Consider the following 20,751-nt stretch of genomic DNA (forward strand, 5'->3'; position numbering starts at 1 on the left):
TAACCCTAACCTACATCAATTTGCAGTTGATTAATTATTAATTTTTTGATTATTTTGCTATTCTTCTGGAAAAAAGAGACGTTTTTTATTTTGAAGTTAGGGCTTTTATTTTGGTAACTTCCTGTTGGGACGGCAGTTGTTGAAAGTTGTTGTTGAAATCTTGTTGTTGAAAGCTCGATGTTGAGGAGGTTGGCAATCCTTATCCATCCGTCTTCTCTTCTCTTCTCATGGCATTGCCAGGAAGTACGTTTTTGATTCGGAACCTGAGGAACAAATAAATAATAATTTTAGATGTAAATTACCTTGTTTTATATTATATTTGTTAATTGATTTGTGTACTTACCTATTGCTAGCCTGAGTTACATGTGAAGGAAAATAGTGACCTGTGAAGTGAATATTTTGACGGTTTTCTGTAATACCTGTGTAATACCTTAATATCTGTCTGTAGTGGATACTTACCTGTGTATTATTGTTTTTATTTCAGTGTGAACTACTAAAAATGGCTCAAGTCAGAACAAGGATGAAATCAAGTTCTCATTTAAGTAATCTTGTTGGCACTGGGCAGGAGCTGTTGGTGTCTGAACTGCCAACTGTGAGGGATACCCTGAGGTATGGCATCTACTTGAGGAAGCAAAGTGAAGATGCCAGGAGGAACTACCCAGTGGACCAGCTTGTGTCTGACATCTACCCTGGTCTGATATGTCAGTGGAGCAAAGCTAATGCTCTTTTCAAGCCTCCTGTTATCAATGAAAAGGTGACCATCATGTCCAAGCTCAAGGAGGTCTGGAATCAGGCAGTGAAGTTTTCTCTTGGGAAGGGCAAACTTGATGCCAAAGAGAGGTTCATTGTCAAGTTAGACAAGTTATTTGATATTTTGACTTGCAAGTGTCAGATTACCAGTTGTGAGGGGGGAGGCTGAGAGGCCGGTGAGGGCTGTGTGATCCAAGCCCACATTAACTGTTCCTGCAGCAGAGAGAAAGTGATTCCTGTGAAAGATCTTGCCTACATTAAGGGACAGAAAAAGAAGGTTGGAAGTAAAGGACCCCACCAAATGGGGAGCCCTGATCTGCCAGAGCACAAGAGACAGGTGAGGACATTGGAAAGGCAGGAAAAGAAAAAGAATGCAGAGAAAAGGAGAAGGCGCAAGGAGGAAAATGCTGCAGCAGCAGAGAAGGCAGCCAGGAAGGATGTTGAGAGATTTTGTCAGATGGTGATGAGGATCTGGAATTGGAGAGAAGTGGTGCTGAAGATGAGTTTGTCACTGAAGTTGAGCTCTTCCCTGAAACTGACACTGAGCCTGCAGCTTCAGCAAAGGTCGAGAAAAACTATGATGAGATTCCAAACATTGCCCTTGCTAGTGTAAGGTATGGCATAGGGCTGGGGCCAACTGCAGCGATAGCAACTTCAGCTCTGATTGATGCAGGAATCATCACAGAAGACAATACAAGTAAAGTGATTGAAAAGAACAAGGTCAATAGAGCACAGGAGAAGTTGATGACAGAGCTGGGGGAAGAGTTTGATGAGAAGTGCAGGGAGGAGGGGGGGATCTCCTGCATCCTCTTTGATGGGCGGATTGACCTGACCAATGTGATGATGGAAGCTGAGGGCAGTGACCAATCTTTTCCTGCAAAGATCAAGGAAGAACACTATAGTGTTGTTAGTGAGCCTGGTAGCTACTGTCTGTTCCACTTTACCCCAGAGAAAGCAACTAAAGAGGAGTCACATGCGGAGCAGATTGCTAAGGTCCTGTTTGCCTGGCTGAAAGAGAGGGGTTTTGAAAAGACCTTGTGGACCATTGGAGGAGACTCAACAAATGTCAACACTGGTGTGAAAGCTGGAGTAATGCGGAAGCTGGAGCTGCGCCTGGGGAGAAAGCTGGTCTGGTTGGTGTGCAACCTGCACACTGGTGAACTTCCCCTGCGCCATTTCATTGTTCACCTTGATGGCCCTACTCTGTCAGACAACACATTTTCCGGGCCAATAGGAAAGCTCCTTGCTTCTGCTACAGACTTGGATATCAATCCAAACTTAACCCGGATCTTTGTTGGCCCTCCACTGATCAAGCTGTCTGACAAGGCCATTGAAGATCTCTCAACTGATCAACACTATGGCTATAAAATTGTCTGTGCAATCAGGGATAGAGTGCTTCCTGCAAGGCTGGCTCTAGTGGAGATTGGACCAGTAAACCACAGCCGCTGGCTCACCACAGCGAACAGACTTCTCAGGCTCTGGGTGTCAAAGCATGGACTGAAAGGAAAGAACTGGAAGAATCTGCAATTCATTGTGGAATTCACCATTGGAGTGTATTATCCATGTTGGTTCAACGTGAAAGTCAAGCACTCCTGGATCGAAGGGCCTAGGCACATCTTGTTTCAGCTGGACGGCCTCAAGTCCCAGAGGAAGGAGGTGCTGGACCTTGTGATGCCGACTGTGAGAAGATCTGCTTGGTATGCCCACAGTGAAGCCATCCTCCAAACACTGCTGTGCTCTGAGGATCAGAAGGAGAGGACTGAGGGGGTGGAGAGAATCCTGGCCATCAGGGGAGAGGGGGACCCAGACACTCAGCTGGGGGACTCCTTTGTCAGGACCAGAAAGACACCTGACATCAACCGTGATGCTTCCAGCATTGGTAACTTGATCAGCTGGTCCGCAGGTGTGTCAGAGCCACCTCTCACCTGCTCCCTAAGCACCTTGGAGGTGAAGAACTTCATCAACACCCCCATGGAGGTGCTCAACTGGCCTTGCCACACACAATGCATTGAGAGGGTTGTTAAAATGGTGACTGAGGCTTCTGCTAAGTACTTCTCACAGGAAAAGAGGGATGGAGGCATCAGGGCTCAGGAGACCAGCAGGAGGCTGATGTCCAAGAATGAGTCAAAGCAGGACTTGTGCAACCTGGTAAAGTTCAAGAAGTAAGGAGATTGATCTTTGTAATTGTAACCAGTGATGCACATGCAGTTCACCTGTTAATAAATATGTACATTTGATTTGGTTGTGTCAATATGAATGATTTCCCTTTTATATCTTTTAATATCTTATAAAGGGGTTCGAAAGGGTAAAATTGGCAATTTAGAAATACAAATTTATGGAGGTTAGAGTTATCCTATCCAAAAAATAAACTCATATTTGAATTCCCCATAAAAAAACATAATATAAACACCCCTCATGTTAGGATTTCCTTCAGATTCATTTTGGCACCTGAGTATGACCCGCCCTAATCCCCCATACCCTTTGTGTCCCAAAGACCATTAAATACGCTGAAGACCATTTATACCCTTCAGACCCTAAAGACCAGTAAGCCCATAAAGCTTCCCAAGAGCCTTCAGACAGTTTATAACCAGAAGACTCCAAATATATTTTAGGACCGTAAGACCATGTAGACCCTATCGACCTCATTTGAACCCTCAGTACCATAAGACCTGATAGACCCGTTTGACCTTCTTTCTGAGGGCCTTCTGAAATAACACTAGAGGTTCACCAGTCATAATCAAAAGGTCCCCATTGGTAAACCAACTCGGTATACCAAGCTTATAGAGCATTAAATATAATTAATTCATGAAATTTCTCTTTCTTTTTTTCAGGTTCTGTTCATCTTAGTTGTATCAGGGAAGTTCCACATGAAGTAAAAAAAAAAAGTAGCCAATCCACACCTGTGTGCATAAAATCTGGTCAAAATGAGTCAAAGGTCAAGTTCAATTTGTAAAAGACCCAATTGGTGACAATTTTAAAACGTATCGACCAAATTTGTTATGCACAACATTCCATCATGAAAAACATTTCATTGGTCAAATATTACAAATTACCAAATTGCTGTTTCCATGGCAACTATTGTTTATTTGGATTTAGCAGGTATATTGCTGTCGTTCTTTCTTGTATGTTTGTTTTATTTGTTTGTTTGTCAGCAGGATACCTCAAAAAGTCGTGGACGGATTTGGACGAAACTTGGTGGACAGGTTGTGCATGTGACAAGGAAGAATTGATTTGATTTTGGTAAAGATCCGAATCCAGATCCGGCCTATCAGTGGGGATACAAAACGTAAACTGTTCAACGTGGCGGAGGTATGCTCTCTACCGAGTACTGGTCTAGTTTTTAATGAATTCGTACCAGACATCAGCATTCCGACATGTCACACGAAACTTCATTACCAAATAAATACAAACAAATATTTAAAAAAAATTAATGTTGTTACATCTCCCTCCCATGTCATCATCTTTGTTGTTTCTCTTCTCCATCTCCTTGAAGTCCATCATCTCAAATTATATTGTCATTTAAATTAATTCAAACCAAACACCAGTATCCATCATACGGCACAGGTGTTGCTGAACACCTTTTAAAATGGAATTTCTCCCGTCACAACACGAGATGCCACTCAAAAAGTGGCAACGATGGATACAAAATGGCGCCCATGACCCACGTTTCATTTGGCGATGGTGCCGGTTGCCGGCGATAGCTCGCCGACTCTTCGACATGGGAGGATTGGGTCGGCAAAAAACAGCATGGGATCTTTAACGTCGACTAACAAATGCTGGTAGACGGGATTCTCGTTCAAAGTTCACAAACATTGACAACCCACCGGAGCCGTGAAGCACCATGGTGACAGTTTGGATGCTCGGTTCGGGATTCGAACCGAGACTGGGCAGTTTGGGAGTGGGTGTGCAGACTTCTCCGACATCCTGTCAGCCCAGAACACTCATTTTCTCTTCTGATCCAACTCCGCTCCTTTTGTAACTCTTAAATAATCTCACTGTTTCAGTCATTCACGTCCATCTTGGTAAAAAATATTTATATATATTCTGAAAAATAAAGTTTATAATCATATTTTAAAAGTAGTGTCAGAAGTGGGATTCGAACCCACACCTCCATGTGGAGACCAGAATACCCACCCATGCCAAGCATGGAAAGCTGGGAAGCCTTGAGTCTGGCGCCTTAGACCGCTCGGCCATCCTGACACATGCAAACAGAAGTGATTATTAAAGTATTTAAGAGCTATTATAACCACAAGGAATTGTGAGCATTGTTTAAATGGCACACAATGGCCTGATCCTCATTTTTTAGGGTTATCCCAAAACTGGGTTTGGAAAAAGGTAGACCATTGTGTGCCGCGCCCTCCATCGTCCAAATGTCCATCGTGGTTTGGTTGGGAGGTGATTTAAATCAGAACACCTTGTGAGGGAGTAGCGATCAGTGACCTGTTCAGAGTTCAATCGTCACAATTACGGAAATGTCAAATAATCATACATATCTATATATATCGTATGCACTAACCTCTCCTCTGTGTTTGTCTTACGGGTTTATTTTTTTTGTTTTTGTTTTTGGAAAAAAAATCACCTGAAATCTTCAACTTCAATTATTTATAAAAATGTAATATCATGTATTTTACCATTTTTTGCAAACTCAATGTTTGTATTATGATTGGTGTAATTCATGACAACACAACATCTCAAGTACAGTCATTATCCTAAGTTAAAACAAGCCTATCTCCATAGCGACGCATGATGAGGTGTTTTGAATTGCACAGTGGGAGTTGGTGATTACCTGGAGGTGAGGTAATTTTAATAATGTAGGGGTGAGGTGTTTTTGATGACGTGGGGTGTACGTGGTGGTGTGTTTTGAATTATGTGGTAGTGAGGTCAAGTATTCCACATACGGTACGCACATATCTGTGCAGTGTCTGTCAAAAGACCCATAATCTCAGTTAATATGACAAACGAAGCCACAATGAGCCACCAACCAATCATATACCTGAGGGCACTTCATGAAATATTCCCATATGTTAGTTGAGTGATCGTGATCTATGGAATCAATACAGACAGAGTTAACCAATAGAGCAATTTTTGGTGAACAGGACGACTAATTGGTCTGTCAGCAGAACGACAGGTAGGCTCTGCTGGTGTTCTTGTAATGCAGATATAATCACTTGAGGACTGGCTCTGAGCTTGAGCCACATGGGCCTGGCTTGGGCATGGCTTCAAATCAACTTATATATCGTGCAGGTGATCTACATTCACGTGAAAAAGTAAGTACACCCCAAGAAATGTTTTTTTAAAATCTTTTTAACATATGTGGACATATCAATATTTGATCTTCATTTCAACAGAATCTATAGATAAAGGTGATCTAATTGAACAAAAAAACAATGAGAAATTGACTTTGCAATTATTTATTCAACAAAAAATTGTTGCACAGCATGCACAGCTCGTTTCAAATCCCCCCACAACATCTCGATGGGATTTAGATCCGGGCTTTGACTTGGCCATTCCAGAACCCTCCATTTCTTTCTTTTCAGCCATTCCTTGGTGGATTTACTGGTATGTTTAGGGTCATTGTCATGTTGCAAGGTCCACCTTTGCTTGAGCTTCAACTTTCCGACAGATGGCCTCACATTATCCTCAAGCACCCTCTCCTCTCTGGTACAATAAAGAATTCATTGTGGATTCTATGATGGTGAGCTGCCCAGGCCCTGATCCAGCAAAGCTGCCCCAAACCATAATATTTCCACCACCATGCTTTACAGTTGGTATCAGGTTCTTGTGTTCAAATGCTGTCTTTGGTTTTCGCCAAACATGTCTTCTGGTACTGTGGCCAAATAGCTCTACCTTTGACTCATATGTCCAGAGCACATTGTTCCAGAAGTGCTGGTCTTTGCCGAGGTGTTCATTGCCAAACTTTAGTCTTGCCCTGATATTCTTTCTGGACAGCAAAGGTTTCCTCCTGGCGCACCTCCCATGTAGATCAAATTTGTGCAGCCTCTTTCTAATGGTAGACTCGTGCACTTTGACATCAACAGTGGCAAGAGCTACCTGTAGGTCCCGTGATGACATTATGGGGTTCTTAGAGACTTCTTTCAGCATCTTGCGGTCTGCTCTCGGGCTGAACTTGCTGGGGCGGCCTGGCCTGAACAAGTTGGCAATTGTTTGGAATCTTCTCCACTTGCAGATGATCTTCCGGACAGTCGAATGATTGATTTCAAATTGCTTGGAGATCTTTTTAAATCCCTTCCCAGACTCGTAGGCATCTATAACCTTCTTTCTGAAGGCCTCAGAGACCTCTTTTGATCTCGGCATGGTGACGCCGCACACTTCAACAACAAAGAGCAAACCAAACTAAATGTCTGAGGTTTAAATAAGACAGGTTCCTCCAAGATCCTCTCTAACGATGTTCTAATCATTTGCACCTGAGCTGGTGCACCTGATTCTAATTTTAGGTATTTGAAGTAGTGATAAATGTAGGGGTGTACTTACTTTTTCCACATTCGAAATTTGCATTTATGTTTATTTAAATTATACAATGGACTACAAAATGTAAATGTTTCATGATATTTGTTACATTATATCACCTTTATCTGTCAATATTGTTGAAATGAAGATCAAATGTTGTTTGATTTGTTTGCCATTTTGGCAAATTTGGCATTTGGCATTTGGCATTTTGGCATTTGATTTGATTGGCAAAAGTTTGCCAATGAACACCTCGGCAAAGACCAGCACTTCTGGAACAATGTGCTCTGGACAGATGAGTCAAAGGTAGAGCTATTTGGCCACAGTACCAGAAGACATGTATGTTGAAATATGTTGAAAAAGTCAAAACTTTACATGGGGTGTACTTACTTTTTCACGTGACTGTATATAGTGTAGGTGATCTATATAGTGTTGTTGATCTATATAGTGATAGGCCTACTTCACATTTCAATCTTAGTGCTCTGTCGGTATAACCTGCGATATGTTTTAAGGTTAAATCAATCCTGTCTAATTGTATGATTATTCTGACTCTTTGGAAGAACAAAAATAAATCATTAAGTAATAATAGGCCTATATTCATTTTGGACGCAGAGAAAGATAGCTTGATGAGAAAACGGACATACGGTATTCAATGGTTGCTGCACCGTACTCGATGGAAACAAAATGGCGTCAAATTGCAAGTTGTCGCTTCTTCAAGTATATTGGGACTGTAAGTCCTTCTCATGTTCCCCTCCAAGCTCCAACTCCTCCTAATCACAAGTCACAACGTAGTGACGCCACGTACGAGTCGATGCCTGCATGGTGGAAATATAATGTCCGTGACATTGAACATGATTATATGTGCCATTTAAAATAATTATCTACACCTTTTGTGTTGATACCGGATACTAGTACCCGACTGCAAAGCCGCAATGAGCCGGCGAAGCCAAAGCCTCTTACCACTATTTTACCCATCACTATGGCATCAGTAGGTTAGGTAGTTGGCAGTAGGTAGGTGTAGTAGGTACCGTACCCAGTTCAAAATGACATCATTTGCATTCTGGATGAGATTAAAATTTATAAAATTTCCTTCTTGATTAATTCGGTGAATTCCGTCTCAACTTCGGATATTTCCGGCCGTGAAAAACTACTTCCTACGGCCGCGAGATTTCTAAAAAAGAATTCTTCGTCAATTTTAGAATATTTGACTCTGAAATATTTTCAGCCTCCGAAATGTGGTAAAAAGCTTTTTTGAAATATTTTTTCAAATGCTCGAATCTCATTGGTTCCGGTGTTTGGTGACGATTTTCGTTGAAGATAACCAGGGCCCGGGGAACGAGGTTGGCCTTAAAGTATTTTAATTACAAATTAGAGGTGCATAAGATTGTGAATCAAACAAAGACGGGTGAAACACACTCCTATTGAACTTTTTCGCAATTTTTTTATGCATACTTCCGCATCCGGAAGATGGCGGCCTCCATTGAGTGATTTGGTTTTTTAAATATTTTTTCAAATGCTCGAATCTCATTGGTTCCGGTGTTTGGTGATGATTTTCGTTGAAGATAACCAGGCCCGTGCGGGCCGAGGTTGGTCTTAAAGTATTTTAATTACAAATTAGAGGTGCATAAGATTGTGAATCAAAAAACGACGGGTGAAACAAACTCCTATTGAACTTTTACAATTTGTTATGCATACTTCCGCATCCGCAAGATGGCGGCCTCCATTGAGCGATTTGGTGCGTCAAAGCTTCGAAATTCTCAAGGGATCCAGCAAAATCTGGCTTTTCAACATAATACGTACGCGTTCATTCACAACACCGGCTTCGCCGGCTATTATATTGTTGTGGATATGAGGATTGTGTTTTTTTTATTGTGTTTTTTATTATTATTGCTTTATTCTGGACCCTCCTTACTCCAGTTATGTAATAAGGTCAAAGGGCGTCCCATAATTAGGTCATAAACAATCACGTCAGCCAATCATAGATTTCCCCCTTTGTTGATAGTTATATCTTTATTATGTGTATTAGGGTAAGGCCTTGTCTTCCATTAAGATGACACTCCATTGCACCAAGTGAAATCAGATAGATCCCCTTTCATTCCCATTCCCAAAATCTCCATTTCCAGCTACATCCCCTCCAAGTCTGCATTGCCAACCGCACTGGGCAGTTTGCCAGGTTTGTTACAGCGGTGGGTTGCTGATTTCGCCCCAAAGCCGCCATTAAGCATGTGCTCAGCTCGGGGAAGAAGGGCGTGCCTGCCCATCGTCATCAAGGGCGGAGCCAGAGGGCCGTGCCGACCAATCAGGGCCGAGGCGAGCTGACGGATGGGCGTGTCCTGAAGGCCGGCGGCTTGATCGCCTGAGGCGCTATAAAAGCACGCGCGCAAGAAGCAAAGACGTTGTTGAGTTGAGTGGTTGGACCAGATGAGCTTTTACAGAAGCAGATGAGCTTTGACAAGACGAGAGAGACGAGTCCTGAAAAGAGCACGCGACGTCCACACAGCCGCAGCAGCAGCAGCCACAGCAGCAACAACAGCAGCTTGGGGCTTTGACGGCAGTTTTGAGCAGGGCCGCGAAGGAACGGCGGCTGCGAAATGCGCCGATCATGCTGCAGTACCCGTTGGACCTTCCTCTCCCTCCAGCCATCCACCTCCTGCCTTTCCATCCTTTTGTGTACGTGAGTTTGTTCTGTGTGTCTTGTCCCTGGGTTAATTAAGACTGTAGGTAAGTTAATAATTGCACTGTGTCTCTAATTCTTCTGTATATTATTTTATTATCTTTCCTTCTCCTTGGTTACTTTGAGCGTGTAAATAGTAAGAATAAATTTAGTAGTATTTCCAACCTTTTTGTCTTGTTCTTCTTCTTCACATCCGTGTCGCCTTAGTCTTTTCCCCATTGAATATCTGTGGCGCGATCCGGCCAACGTTCAGGAATCGGGTTAGTCGGGGTAACTGTTCGGCCGCGGTGCCATCCGCTCGGCAAACCAACATCCTTATCCGCGGTCCGTAACAATATCATGATCCTGGGCAAGCTTCTGGTTGTTGTGATTATTGTTGGCCTTGTTTTTCTTACTCTCATGAGATTGAATAAATCGTCAGTGAGACTTCGTATTGTCATGACGTCTGGTTACTGCTTTATTATCGCCATACCTTTCAAACATTAAAAAAAAAATTATACCTTGAAACGTGTCGTGATTGATGCACTTTAAAAAAACAATTTTGGTCGTTATGGGTCTTTTCTGTTCTGAGTGTCGGCCTAGCGCCGATGCACCATTGGTGGCATTGTAAGCCCAGGGCTGGTGATTCTCGGGGTCGGACATCCGGGAACTTTGTTGCCACATAATGCAATGTCCGCCTAGCAACTAACTCGAAGGGGCAAACAAAGGGGAAAGACACGTCTTGCGTGCACGTGGTGCATACATGAGTTGTACTTGTTATGTTCGCAGATTAAATGTATATTTTCTTCTTTCGATATTTCTGTAATTGCAGCCATCGTCAAAAGTTGCTGTATCTTCAATTTCACGAACTAGATGGTATTCATAGAATACTTACGCTGTGCAGTCAACTTGGTGTGAGCCAACTCTTCTGTTTTCGAAGGGGTTTTTTTATTTGATCCAATATGGCTGCCAGACTACGTGAGTGATTACATCATAAGTTTATATTCTCTAATAATATGACCCTACTGCAAAGCCGCAATGAGCCGGCAAAGCCAAAGCCTCTGTTGAACTTTTTCGCAATTGTTTGTGCATACTTCCGCATCCGCAAGATGGCGGCCTCCATGGAGCGATTTGGTGCGTCAAAGCTTCGAAATTCTCAAAGGATCCAGCAAAGTCTGGCTTTTCAACATAATACGCGTTCATTCACAACACCGGCTTCGCCGGCTATAATTGTTGCATAGAGCAACTCAATAAATTTCAAATTGATCAGACTAAGCGTTGTCCTGTCCAATAATGACGTCATAATTACGACACCAATGACGTCATCATTAACAACACTTATTCCCCATGGGGAGTTCTTTACAATCAGCGATGTTTCAATTTTTTCCATTGAGTGGTTTCAGAGATATGGAGGTGCAACATTTTTCGATTATTCCAAGATGGCGCCTGTACTATGTGACCCATGACGTCATTATTATCATTTAAATATTCTACAGGAGGAAGTGCTCCTATGGTACAAATTTCGTATCCATCAGACTAACAGTTGCAGAGGAAAAAAAAATCATGCTCATCAGATCAAGCACTGTACTTGTCGAATTATGACGTCATAATGAATGCGCCGATGACATCATCATCAACATATTTTATTCCCCATGGGGAGTACTTGAAAATGAGCCTGTTACAACTTTTTCCATTGAGCGGCTTGGGAGATAGAGGTGTAATGTTTTTCCAAGATGGCGTCCGTACCACGTGACCTATGACGTCATAATTATGAATAAAAAAAATTCTACAGGCGTAGGCACTCCTATGGTAAAATGTCGTGTCAATCGGGCCAACGGTTGCTGAGAAAATGAATTTTAAAAATGCAGACACGTACGTACGCATGCCACAAACACGCACGTACGCACACGAATGCTTATCCTTGTTTTCGCTTCGCGAGCGCAGGATAATAAAGCAAAACAGTCAGAACTTTCGTTTTATTTGATACCAAGGCAAAGCTACTGAGCCAGAGAGAATAATTATATGGCTAAAATCTGTCAATGGCGGCACGAAAGATACTGGAGGAAATTTGTGACAGCCCAAGTCGGATTAAATACCTACATTTGTTCAGCACATTTCATATCGGGTTAGTGCTGTCATAGTTTATTTTAGTTTACGGTAGTTTAGTTTACTGTACCTCATTATAGTTTATTTTAGTTTACGGTACTTTAGTTTACGGTACCTCATAAAAGTTTATTTTAGTTTACGGTAGTTTAGTTTACAGGTACCTCATAATAGTTTATTTTAGTTTACGGTAGTTTAGTTTACAGGTACCTCATAATCGTTTATTTTGTTTACGGAAGTTTAGTTTACAGTACCTCATAGTTTATTTTAGTTTACGGTAGTTTAGTTTACGGTACCTCATAATAATTTGTTTTAGTTTACGGTAGTTTAGTTTACAGGTACCTCATAATAGTTTATTTTAGTTTACGGTAGTTTAGTTTACGGTACCTCATAAGTTTATTTTAGTTTACGGTAGTTTCGTTTACAGTACCTCATAATAGTTTATTTTAGTTTACGGTCGTTTAGTTTACGGTACCTCATAATCATTTATTTTAGTTTATGGTCGTTTAGTTTACGGTACCTCATAATAGTTTATTTTAGTTTATGGTAGTTTAGTGTACGGTACCTCATAATAGTTTATTTTATTTTACTGTAGTATAGTTTAGGTACCTCATAATAGTTTATTTTAGTTTACGGTAGTTTAGTTTACAGGTACCTCATAATCGTTTATTTTGTTTACGGAAGTTTAGTTTACAGTACCTCATAGTTTATTTTAGTTTATGGTAGTTTAGTTTATGGTACCTCATAATCGTTTGTTTTAGTTTATGGTAGTTTAGTTTACGGTACCTCATAATAGTTTATTTATCGTCACACGCAAATGTCACACGCTAATGTCACACACTAATGTCACAGGCTAATGTATGTCACACGCTAATGTAACATGCTATCGTCACACGCAAATGTCACACGCTAATGTCACACGCTAATGTCACATGCTAACGTCGCACGCTAATGTCACACGCTAATGTCACACGCTAATGCCACACGCTAATGTATGTCACACGCTAATGTAACATGCTATCGTCACACGCAAATGTCACACGCTAACTTCGCATGCTAATGTCACACGCTAATGTCACACGCTAATGTCACACGCCAATGTCACATGCTAACGTCACACGCTAATGTCACACGCTAATGTCACACGCTAATGTCACACGCTAATGTCACATGATATCGTCACACGCAAATGTCACACGCTAATGTCACATGCTAATGTCACACGCTAACGTCACACGCTAACGTCGCATGCTAATGTCACACGCTAATGTCACATGCTAATGTCACACGCTAACGTCGCATGCTAATGTCACACGCTAATGTCACACGCTAATGTCACACGCTAATGTCACACGCTAACGTCGCACGCTAATGTCACATGCTGATGTCACACGCTAATGTCACATGCTAATGTCACACGCTAATGTCACACGCTAATGTATGTCACACGCTAATGTAACATGCTATCGTCACACGCAAATGTCACACGCTAATGTCGCACGCTAATGTCACACGCTAATGTCACACGCCAATGTCACACGCTAATGTCACACGCTAACGTCACACGCTAATGTCACACGCTAATGTCACACGCTAATGTCACATGATATCGTCACACGCAAATGTCACACGCTAATGTCACATGCTAACGTCGCACGCTAATGTCGCACGCTAATGTCACACGCTAATGTCACACGCTAATGTCACACGCTAATGTCGCACGCTAACGTCGCACGCTAATGTCACATGCTAATGTCACACGCTGTCACACGCAAATGTCACACGCTAATGCCACACGCTATATGCCACACGCTAATGTCACATGCTAACGTCACACGCTAATGTCACATGCTAATGTCACACGCTAATGTCACACGCTATCGTCACACACTAACCCGCTGGATTTATTGGGCCAGGATACATTTTCTTCGCTTGTTATAGTTTACAAAATGTGTTCTCCATTCTTATATATTCCTACCAATTGAGCAACAGAAAAATAACTACAGAGCTCGCCTTATTAATGGGGATTATCTGCATGACATTGTTGATCGATAAAAACAAGTTTGTGTTGTTGTAATTCATATTGTAAAATACATTATTTACACAATGTGTATCTACTGGTGATTCCAGGATAATACATCTGAATCGAGATGCGAGACTTTTTTTAAATATTTCTCAAGTGGTTATTCATCATTGAGAGATGGGGCCAAAAACGACATATAGCATGATATTTGAAAAAGCTTTGGATGGATGATAACAAAGTTTGGTGGGTCAGTTGGTTCGCTGACAAGAACAACCTATTAGATTTTGGGTCAGGTCCGAATCCAGATCCAGCCTACCAGTGGGATACAAAACGTAAACTGTTCAGCCTGATTTATTATTACCCTCGCCTGAGGAGAGGGTCTTGCATTTGAGGAGAGGTCCGTTTGTTTCTGTCTGTATGTCAGTCGCCTACAGGTCACAATTTTAAACGGATCTTCACAAAACCTCACTAAATGGTAGAGTTGGTCATAAGCAAGAAGCCTATTCTTTTTGTGATCAAAAGGTCAATAGGTCAACATAGGACAAAGGTCATCAACTTTATCAAATTTCTAAAATCCTCAATTTTCATCCGATTGACTGGAAATTTGAAGACGTTTTACATATGAGGTCACTGAATTCAACCACCAATTATATTTTAGGTCAACATAGGCCAAAAGGTCAACATAGGCCAAGTTTCTAAAATCCTCACTTTTCATCCAATGAACTTGAAATTTGAAGAAGATTTGCATATCTGGTCACTAAATTCAACCACCAATTATAGTTTAGGTCAACATAGGCCAAAAGAACAACATAGGCCAGATTACAAAAATCCTCACTTTTTATCCAATGAACTTGAAATTTGAAGAAGATTTGCATATCTGGTCACTAAATTCAACAACCAATTATATTTTAGGTCAACATAGGCCAAGTTTCTAAAATCCTCAATTTTCATCCAAAGAACTTGATATTTGAAGAAGATTTGCATATCTGGTCATTAAATTCAACCACCAATTATAGTTTCGGTCAACATAGGCCAAAAGATCAACATAGGCCAAGTTTCTAAAATCCTCAATTTTCATCCAATGAACTTGAAAATTAAAGAAGATTTGCATATCTGGTCACTAAATTCAACAACCAATTATATTTTAGGTCAACATAGGCCAAAAGGTCAACATAGGCCAAGTTTCTAAAATCCTCAATTTTCATCCAATGAATTGAAATTTGAAGAATATTTGCATATCTGGTCACTAAATTCAACAACCAATTATATTTTAGGTCAACATAGGCCAAAAGGTCAACATAGGCCAAGTTTCTAAAATCCTCAATTTTCATCCAAAGAACTTGATATTTGAAGAATATTTGCATATCTGGTCACTAAATTCAACCACCAATTATATTTTAGGTCAACACAGGCCAAAAGAACAACATAGGCCAGATTTAGAAAATCCTCACTTTTCATCCAATTAACTTGAAATTTGAAGAAGATTTGCATATCTGGTCACTAAATTCAACCACCAATTATAGTTTCGGTCAACATAGGCCAAAAGATCAACATAGGCCAAGTTTCTAAAATCCTCAATTTTCATCCAATGAACTTGAAAATTAAAGAAGATTTGCATATCTGGTCACTAAATTCAACAACCAATTATATTTTAGGTCAACATAGGCCAAAAGGTCAACATAGGCCAAGTTTCTAAAATCCTCAATTTTCATCCAATGAATTGAAATTTGAAGAATATTTGCATATCTGGTCACTAAATTCAACAACCAATTATATTTTAGGTCAACATAGGCCAAAAGGTCAACATAGGCCAAGTTTCTAAAATCCTCAATTTTCATCCAATTAACTTGCAATTTGAAGAAGATTTGCATATCTGGTCACTAAATTCAACAATTATATTTTAGGTCAACATAGGCCAAGTTTATAAAATCCTCAATTTTCATCCAATGAACTTGATATTTGAAGAAGATTTGCATATCTAGTCACTAAATTCAACCACCAATTATATTTTTGGTCAACATAGGCCAAAAGGTCAACATAGGCCAAGTTTCTAAAATCCACAATTTTCATCCAATGAACTTGATATTTGAAGAATATTTGCATATCTGGTCACTAAATTCAACCACCAATTATATTTTTGGTCAACATAGGCCAAAAGGTCAACATAGGCCAAGTTTCTAAAATCCACAATTTTCATCCAATGAACTTGATATTTGAAGAATATTTGCATATCTGGTCACTAATTTCAACCACCAATTATATTTTAGGTCAACACAGGCCAAAAGAACAACATAGGCCAGATTTCGAAAATCCTCACTTTTCATCCAATTAACTTGAAATTTGAAGAAGATTTGCATATCTGGTCACTAAATTCAACCACCAATTATAGTTTCGGTCAACATAGGCCAAAAGATCAACATAGGCCAAGTTTCTAAAATCCACAATTTTCATCCAATGAACTTGATATTTGAAGAATATTTGCATATCTGGTCACTAAATTCAACAACCAATTATATTTTAGGTCAACATAGGCCAAAAGGTCAACATAGGCCAAGTTTCTAAAATCCTCAATTTTCATCCAATGAATTGAAATTTGAAGAATATTTGCATATCTGGTCACTAAATTCAACAACCAATTATATTTTAGGTCAACATAGGCCAAAAGGTCAACATAGGCCAAGTTTCTAAAATCCTCAATTTTCATCCAATTAACTTGCAATTTGAAGAAGATTTGCATATCTGGTCACTGAATTCAACAATTATATTTTAGGTCAACATAGGCCAAGTTTATAAAATCCTCAATTTTCATCCAATGAACTTGATATTTGAAGAATATTTGCATATCTGGTCACTAAATTCAACCACCAATTATATTTTTGGTCAACATAGGCCAAAAGGTCAACATAGGCCAAGTTTCTAAAATCCACAATTTTCATCCAATGAACTTGATATTTGAAGAATATTTGCATATCTGGTCACTAAATTCAACCACCAATTATATTTTTGGTCAACATAGGCCAAAAGGTCAACATAGGCCAAGTTTCTAAAATCCACAATTTTCATCCAATGAACTTGAAATTTTAAGAGGATTTGCACATCTGGTCACTGAATTCAACCCCTAACTATTTTGAGGTCAACATAGGCCGAAAGGTTAACATAGGCCAAAAGGTCAACATAGGCCAGATTTCTAAAATCCTCAATTTTCATCCGATTGACTTGAAATTTGAAGACGACTTGCATATCTGGTCACTGAATTCAACCACCAAGTATTCTTGAGGTCAACATAGGCCAAAAGGTCAACATAGGCCAAATTTCTAAAATCCTCAATTTTCATCTAATTGACTTGAAATTTTAAGAGGATTTGCATACCAAGTCACTGTATTCAACCACCAATTCTTTTTGAGGTCATCATAGGCCAACAACTTATTTTAGGGATTTTGCAAGCATCATGCTATGCACGACATATTTCTTGTTACTATTATTTTTGTTGTTGTTGTTATTATTATTGTTATTGTTATTACTATTATTATTTTATAGCCTGCCGTTGGCTTAACAGGTAAGATGGCTGCCTTAACATCTTAGGGTTCTTGAGTTTGAGTCCCTGTCATGTCGTTGATCAACACCAGGTGGGTTGACTTCACCTGTCATCTTTCTGAGGTTTGCAAATTGAGTACCGGCTTACTGGAACCAGGGGGCACCGCATCAGCGCCACAGTCGCGCTCACAGCAGTGATGCAACCAGCATCACCAGGCTGCATACAAAATAATAAAGTTTTATTTTTATTAATTATTATTATTTATATGTTACATATAACGTGCAGGGATGTTCAACAAGTTCTAGGAAACATAATATACTGTTGCGAATATGGCATTTGGCCTCCATATCCGCTTGTAAATATTCCCCTATTTCCCCAATACTCCCCAACTATCTCCAATCCCCCATTCCCTAGTCCCATTGTCTGTAAACAACACTCTGTAGAACCGACCTTCCCCTTTTTCCCCCATTAAATGTCGTGCCCAGGTCCACCGCATCTCACGTAGACAACTTTCGGACATCTTGCTAGTTATTCTTAGTCTATGTCAGTTAAGGACTCGTTTCCATTAATTCTGACTCTTCGTTGCACCAGAATGTGATCGTATGGCACCAGTAGTGAGTTTAGGACCTTCCCATACCTCCTCCCATCTTCTTCCCCAAACAACAACTACAACAACAACTACAACAACAACAACAACAACTACAACAACGGCACGCGGGGGGAGTGTGCGTCCTCACACCGGCTCGGTTAGCCGCCATGACCATGCGCTCCGACGGGGTTACCACGAAGGGGCTCCTTGTCAGCCCCTCGTCAAGGGTGGAGCCGGTAACCCCCCCGCACGCACCCAATGAGAAGCAACGTGCCGATTCCATCTGGGGCGGAGCTAACGAGCCGAGGGCGTGTCACTCCCCGCCGGATATACGCAGCCACTTACCGGATGTGACGTGAGGGTGAGATGCGCCCCCAGCTTGGAGAAAGAACGTCGCCTTCCGAGCGCTGTGACCTCCCTGCATCTCTGGACCGAACCGGGTCGATTCTGCCCTGAGCCCAGGTGCACCTGGAGCCATCGATCCTGCCTTTCCTTGCCATCAATCCCCGTGTGAGTCAGTTTTGTCCCGTTTATCTGTCGTCTGTTGGGGTTAATATAAGTGTGTCTAAGTGCCTGTCTTTCTATGATGTCCCTCTTGTAGTTGTAATCTAACCTTCCGCCTTAATATAACCTCCTCCGGAGGTCTTGAGAACCGAACCCTTGGTGTCGTGTCATTTGAATCCCAGCCGTGGTGTCCTTTTCCTTTATTGACCTAGCGTAGCGCGACTCGGCAACGTTCGAGTATAATCGGGTAACTTGTGCAGACGTGGTCATACCAAACCGCTCGGTAAACTAACATCCACCACCGCGTCTGTAACAATTGGTGTCGAGGAGTGGAATTCGGACCCGGGACTAAATTTATTAGGCCCAAATTTGTAGTAGAATCGATTCGGAGCGCGTTTCCCGCACGAAATTATAACGGCGAAATTTGATTTTGTTATACGGAAATAAAAACCCGAATTTTGAAAGTCGCGCTATGGCAGACCAAGTCGGCTGGGGTCCGGTAGTGGAGAGTGAGGCAGGGTCGGTCCAGGACCAAATTGAGGGACGTGAGGAGAGCGAAGCAGCGAGGGTAGCAAACGCACAAAATGGCGCCTCGCTGGTCACCGCGCCCGCAACCGTGGCAGCGCCCCTGGTGGATTCGAACCTTTTCCTCCTGCAAATGAGGGCCCTTATGGAACAAATGGTGGGAATGAGGGCTGATAGTGAGCGGTTGGGAAACCAAATGGGGATAATGGGGAACCGGATGGAGGCTCAGAATGAGCAATTGGGGATAATGGGGAACCGGATGGAGGCTCAGAATGAGCAATTGGGGGTAATGGGAAACGAAATGGGGGTAATGAGGGACGAAGCGAGGGGTGAGGGATTAGACAATAAATTAGAGGGGTTAGACAATGGGATAGAAGGGATGCAAAAGGGGTTAGAGGGGGTAGAAAATAGAATGGCTGCCCAGGAGAATCAGATAGAGGGAGTGAAAAATGGGTTAGAGGGGTTAGAAAACAGGATGGAAGGCAAATTGAGGGACATGAGGGACCAAGCGGAAAGGGAAGTTAACCAAATGGGGCAGCAGATAGAGGGGGTCAGAATGGGGGTAGAAACCAAACTGGATGCTCACAGGGAGGAAATGGAGCAGATGAGGGTGGCATCTGGGCAGGAGATGCAAGTGATGGGAGAGGAGATCAGAAGAGGAGTGAGTGAGGAGGTCGGAGGAGTGCGCGAGGAGGTGAGGCACTGTAAGGCGCACATGGAGAAGGAGGTGAGAAAGGGGACTGTAAAGTTACAAGGGGGCATAGAAGACCTGACGCAGGAGGTGGAACAGCTGACGGAGGGACAAAAAGGACTAACGGAGCAGGTTCAAAGGAACACTGCGGTATTAGGAGGGTTAAAAGCGACACAAAACGACATAAAAAACGACTTGATAGCGACAAAGAGGGAATGTCAGATGGTACGTGAGTGACTGACAACGAGGTTGGACGAGGTGATAGAGGTAATGGAGACGAAGGACCGGCAGGTGAGGACGCACATGGAAACGGTCAAGGTAGCCTTGGAGGACGAGCTTGAGGAGACGTACCGGGGAATAAAAGAGGTGAAGCAGAAACTAGAAGAAGTGGAAGAAGGGATGAGCGAAATTAAGAAGCGACGGAGAGGGGATAAGAAAGAGATAAAAGAGGAGATAAAATAATTGGTCCAAAGTCTGTGTTTGGATCGTGATGATGTGCTCATTAACCGGATGAGGGATTCGCAGGTGATGGAGGAGAAGCGAAGAGGAAGAGGACCCGGTGTAAGTGGTGACCAATATGGTCGTGCGTATGATGCGCCAGGTGATTTAAGAAGCTTGGGGGTCGAGATGGACCCGGGTGTTCGTGAGAGGCCGTTGGTGAAGTGTGCGACAGGTCTGGTGTGCGAAAAAGGAGGTGTGCGAGAAAGTCCGACTCTGGGGTGTGTGAGGAAAAAGTGCGTGCCAAGGAGTGAGGGTGCTGGCGAGAGTGAGTCGGTCGTAGCGCGTGTGCGAGGGGGCACATGGAAGCGCGGTGTGGTAAGTGTTACAGAGGGTGTGACGGGAGAGTGTGCGCGAGAAAGGTGTGTGACGGACAGGTGCATGAGGAAAGAGTGCGCTGTCAAGAGTAAGGGTG

General features: G+C 41.9%; 1 long non-coding RNA gene and 1 other non-coding gene across 2 annotated transcripts in view; both read right to left on the reverse strand.

Annotated features, from left to right (window-relative positions):
• Positions 1–4,831: 4,831 nt before the first annotated feature.
• Positions 4,832–4,950, reverse strand: TRNAL-CAA (transfer RNA leucine (anticodon CAA)). The gene is made up of 2 exons: positions 4,913–4,950; positions 4,832–4,877 (listed from the first exon to the last, which is right to left on the reverse strand). It is a non-coding gene; the product is annotated as a tRNA-Leu (tRNA).
• A 2,585-nt stretch (positions 4,951–7,535) lies between these two features.
• LOC144893273 (uncharacterized) overlaps positions 7,536–20,751 on the reverse strand; it is a 39,850-nt gene continuing 26,634 nt past the window's right edge. Inside the window, exon 3 of the long non-coding RNA XR_013624300.1 lies at positions 7,536–8,030. This is a non-coding gene — a long non-coding RNA (uncharacterized LOC144893273). The remainder of the gene's footprint in view (positions 8,031–20,751) is intronic.

This window comes from Myxine glutinosa, chromosome 8 (assembly GCF_964187855.1).
Source record: "Myxine glutinosa chromosome 8, kmMyxGlut1.1, whole genome shotgun sequence".
NCBI classification, from domain to species: Eukaryota; Metazoa; Chordata; class Myxini; order Myxiniformes; family Myxinidae; genus Myxine; species Myxine glutinosa.